This window comes from Triticum dicoccoides, chromosome 6B (assembly GCF_002162155.2).
Source record: "Triticum dicoccoides isolate Atlit2015 ecotype Zavitan chromosome 6B, WEW_v2.0, whole genome shotgun sequence".
Lineage (NCBI taxonomy): Eukaryota > Viridiplantae > Streptophyta > Magnoliopsida > Poales > Poaceae > Triticum > Triticum dicoccoides.
This window is the reverse complement of record NC_041391.1, coordinates 311,881,776-311,887,347: the sequence shown is the minus strand read 5'-3', so window position 1 is coordinate 311,887,347 and position 5,572 is coordinate 311,881,776.

Here is a 5,572-nt window from a genome sequence, read left to right as displayed (position 1 = left end):
GCTTTGCGACATGTAGAGCAACGGTTGGTGAAGCGTGAGACATCACGAAACATCTTGGGCCAAAAGTAGTTCTTGGAGAGCGTGGCCAAAGTCTTGTTGCGTCCAAAGTGTCCCATAAGTCCGCCTCCATGAGCCTCGTGCAAAAGGAGCAAACGAAGGGAAGACTCGGGAATGCAAAGTTTGTTAGCTCTCATAAGATAATCATCCTTTATGTAGTATCGTTCCCAAGATGTGTGTGTCAAACACTTAACGTAAGGAGTAGCAAAAGAAGGATCATGCTCATACAAGTCTTTTATATGCTCAAAACCAATAACATTCAACTCAAGTGGAGTGACAAGCATGCATATACGTGAAAGTGCATCCGCAACAACATTTTCTTTACCCTTAATGTACTTGATCACATAAGGAAAAGATTCAATGAATTCACTCCATTTGGCATGACGCTTGTTCAATTTAGTTTGACCTTTTAGGTACTTAAGCGTTTCATGATCGGTATGGATGACAAACTCATGAGGTCTAAGATAATGTTCCCAAACATGTAGCACACGCACTAAAGCATACAATTCTTTGTCATAGATGGGATAATTAAGTTGAGCACCGGAGAGTTTTTCACTAAAATAAGCAATGGCTCGTTTTTCTTGTATCAAAACTCCACCAATTCCGGTACCACTTGCATCACAATGAACCTCAAAAGTTTTGTCAAAATTGGGCAAAGCAAGAATCGGGGCATGAGTAAGCAATGACTTGAGCTCATTAAAAGCGGTGGATTGCAAAGATCCCCAAACAAAAGGAGCATTCTTCTTACTCAAGGTATGCAAAGGAGCGGCAATTGTGCTAAAGTTTTTCACAAATCAGCGATAAAATCCTGCAAGGCCAAGGAAACTACGCACTTGTTACAAATTGGTTGGTTGGGGCCAAGTTTTAATTGCCTCAATTTTAGTTTCGTCAACATGAACACCTTTTGAAGAGACAACAAATCCCAAGAAAACCACTTTGTCAACACCAAACGTGCATTTTTTCAAGTTTGCATAAAGGCTTTCCTTGCGAAGGGCTTGCAAAACAGATTTAACATGATTAATATGGTCTTTCATTGTTTTGCTAAACACAAGAATATCATCAAAGCAAACCACAACAAATACTCCAATGTAAGGTGTAAGCACATGATGCATAAGACGCACGAAAGTTCCGGGAGCTTCGGACAAACCCATAGGCATCACTAACCACTCATATAAGTCAAATTTGGTTTTGAAAGCGGTTTTCCATTCATCACCTTCTTGATTGCGAATTTGATAATAGCCACTTTTAAGGTCAATTTTTGAGAAAAAGTTGGCTCCGCTAAGTTCATCAAGCATATCATCTAAGCGAGGAATGGGATGCCTATAGCGAACGGTAATAGCATTTATAGGTCTACAATCGGAACACAAGCGGAAACTTCCATCGGTCTTAGGCACAAGTATAACGGAAACGGCACAAGGGCTTAAGCTTTCACATACATGACCATTGTTGATGAGTTGTTGTATTTGCCGTTGGATTTCCCTTGTCTCTTCGGGGTTGACACGGTATGGAGCTTTGTTTGGAAGTGGCGCTCCGGGGATGAGGTCGATTCGATGCTCAATACCTCGAAGTGGAGGTAGACCCGGAGGTAGCTCATCGGGGAAAACATCTTGAAATTCCTACAAAAGAGATTGAAACACCAAAGGTAGCTCGTGAATGGTGTTAGTTTTTGGTTCTCCATCCTTGCACACAAAGACAAAGTGCATCACACTCGATGGGTTCTCACACACTTCTCTCATCTCACTTTTGGTGGCAAATAGGATGAGGTTTTTCTCTCTAGGCGAAGAGGCGCTCAAGTTTGGCTTGTGGCTCTCACTCACTTTTGGGTGGGTCACTTTCTCACTCTTCTCTCCATGGTTGGTGGCTTGCTTGTCGGCTATCACTTGACTAGGAGACATAGGTCTTAGCACATACTCCTTCCCTTTCATCTTGAAGCTATAGTGGTTGGTGCGCCCATTGTGGATGACACCGCGGTCGAATTGCCATGGTCGACCAAGAAGGAGGTGGCAAATGGTCATTGGGACCACATCACATTCCAAAATGTCTTCATAAGCACCTATTTTGAAAGAGACTTGGACCATATGCTCGACTCGTATAGTGCCGGAGTCACTTAGCCATTGAACCTTGTAGGGGTGGGGGTGCTTCTTCTTGACCAATTGAAATTTTGAACATAGTTCTTCACTTGCCAAGTTGTGGCAACTTCCTCCATCGATGATGACCTTGACGGACCTTCCATTGATGCCGGCCTTTGTGTGGAAGATGTGGCATCTTTGGTCTTCTTCTTGTTGATGTTGAAGTGTCAAGACTTTGGAGACAACGAGAGCGGGGGTCGAATCCTCATCACAAAAGACTTGATCATCTTCATCCTCGTTCACGCGCCGGTGCATGGCCACTTGCTCAATAGCTTCCATTTCATCTTCACTCATTGAGTCGTAGGTGCCATCGTCATTGAGGATCATGGTTCGCTTGTTGGTGCATTGGAAGGCTTTATGGCCTCGGCCGCCACAAGTGAAACATTTGAAGGAGCTTGTCTTAACGGTCTCATCGGTCGGAGTAGATGATGAAGCACGCGGCTTGAAGTTGTTTGTAGTAGGAGGAAGACGACTTGAACTTGTCGAAGCTTTCTTGTAACTTGACTTGTCGTCATTGGATGTAGATGTTGGGGGAGTCGTTGAAGCTTGGATGTTGGAGAAGCCGTAGGTCTTGGATGAGTACTTGGCGTACTTGAAGTCATCTTGCACTTGACGTTCCGCCTTGGTTGCTTGATGCACGAGCTCAATGTGGTTGGAATATGGTTGGAAGTCGGCGATCTTCTTGATGGGATGATTAAGTCCATTCAAGAAACGTGCCATTGTTTGCTCATCATCTTCCTTGACATTGGCTCGAATCATGGCAATCTCCATTTCCTTGTAGTATTCTTCAACACTCTTTGTTCCTTGCTTGAGGAGTTGTAGCTTCTTGAAGAGATCGCGGTTGTAGTAGGTTGGTACAAAGCGTGCCCGCATGACATCCTTCATTTGAGTCCAAGTGGTGATTGGAGGTTCACCTCTTGCTTCACGGCGTTCAAGGACTTGTTCCCACCATATGAGCACATAGTCTTGGAACTCAAGTGATGCCATAGCGATCTTCTTCTCTTCCTCATAGTTGTGCAAACGAAAGATTTTGTCGACCTTCAATGCCCATGAGAGATACTCTTTCGGATCATTGCTTCCTTTGAACTTGGGCATTGTGAACTTGAGCTTGCCATAGCGTTGCTCTTCATTGTGTTGTTGGCGATGGTGATGATGACGTCCTTGACGTGGAGGGTAGTCATCCTCATGTTGCTCTTGGCGCGGAGGAAGTCCATGATCAACTTGCTCTTGTTGACCTTGAGGTTGAAGTGGAGCTTGATGAGCTTGTGGAGGGGCTTGAGGAGCTTGACGTTGCACACGCAGTAGGTAGTTCCTCTCTTGGATTTCTTCTCGAAGAGCTTCCTCTTGATTGCGCCGTTCGCGGTTGCGGTTGGCGATGGCTCGACTTGATTCTTGAAGGGCTCGTTGCGCCTCAAGCGCTTGCGCCTCTCGTTGTTGTTGTTGAAGACGTTGAGCCTCGGTGTCTTATTCTTCTTGGTGTAGACGCGCTCGTTCTTCTTCTTGGCGCCGTAGTCGTTGTCGTTCTTGAGCTTGAGCAAAAGCCACTTGGTTTGATTGAGGACGAGGGACTTGCTCATCGTCTTGCTCTTGTGAATGCTTGTCTTGTAGTGGGTTTTGAGATGCATGACGGTCTTGACGCGCGGCTCGTCGAAGAATGGTCGATGACGGTGTACTTGAGCCGGAGAAGGTATCGTCGGAGTGTCGACTTGAGCGGCTCCGTCTTGAGGATGAAGAAGTGGAATGATGCCGGTTTCTCATCAAGGCGCGGATCTCCTCCATTCTTGCATCATTTTCTTGCTTGTGAGAGTCGAACTTGTCGTCGAAGTAGTCTCTTGTACGTTGCTCGAAGAGTCACAAGTCAGTGGCGAGGTTGTCGATGCGGTCGCTCATAGCTTGTTGCTCTTGGTGTAACGCCCTTTGAGCACCAAAGAGGTGGCTCTTTGTGACGAATGATGACATGTCGTCGCCGTTCTCGAGGAAAGGTGGATTTGTAGAAGAACTTGGCCTATCCATCATACCAAGCAAAATGTAAGTGGTAGAAGGAAAAGAACGTGTACCAAATGTACCTTGACCGATGTTGAAGATGAATCAAGTTCACTCAAATGCAGACAATGAAATAGCACTGTTGGTACCAATTCTTGTCATTTCTCACACCTACACAAGTAAAAGCTTATGGTGGAGCTTGGTTAGGATGGTGGCACAAAATTGATTGCAATCGTTAGTTTGACTCAAAGATGTTGAAAAAGATTCGCAAATTCGCAAATGTAACAAGTAGACCAAGCAAGTAATGGTACACGGAAACACACACGCGAATAGATAAGTGGGATTGTGCAAACCAAAAGTGAGCCAAAATGTGGAAACCACGAAATGCTCTTGTTGCACAATACTAGAGAGACGCTAGCACGATTGCATAATAGGCGGATACGCAGACTTGTGCACAACCTACTAGGCAAAAATGCTACGATCTCTATCTGAAGTATGCTATATGTATGATATTTCGGTGCTATGATCCAAGATGATCGGATATGACAATCTTAATGTTGTATGATGCTATTGTTCTCGCTTATAAGCTCTTTGCTTATCTTTCTCTTTTGAGCTCTTTTCTTATGCAAAACTTCACGAACCAAGATAGCAAGTGCGTATGCTATGACAACTTTGTGACACACACGTTGATCTCAAGATATGCACCACTATGGTATGATATGTATGCTATGTTGTATGATCACTAATGTGCACAAGTCACGTTGCCGGCAATACTCAATGGCTAGTCTCGATGGGTAAGCAACGCAAAAGTAACGCTATGTGGTTATCAATGCAATTGCAAGAGATGACAAAGATGTCGTCGATGTTACCGTCCTTGACGATGATGAGTCCTTGGCGAAGATGAGCGGTGGTGATGTTGACGTCGAACCATACCTATATAGCCGAAACACAATAGGACACGGGAACCACAACTCAAATTCTCAAAGACCAAAACAACAATGGTGGAAGCGGAAAGTGGAGGTGGATGTGGGAGTTATGCTGGAAATGGCCTGGGCGGTTGTACCACTCAGAAGGCCGGTTGTACCGCTTGTGGTACTCAGCGGTGGTACCGCTCGGAGGAGCGGTTGTACCGCTCGTGTCGGGATTCAACACAGGACGAAATAGGGCGCGATTTTGGGGCGGAATTGGATAGTTTCGGGGGCAAAATTCGGAAGGTTTCGTGGATGAGAAGATGGGAAACTTGGGGGAAGGCTAGATCCACTTGAAACCAAGCAAATCCACGGATCAAAATCAACAAAACATCATCAAACCAGCAAATCACAAAAAATTTGGGGCTATTTTTGGTGGGGATTTTCGAATTTAGGACGAAAACAACAAAATCAAGCTAGAAAACACGGGGTAGG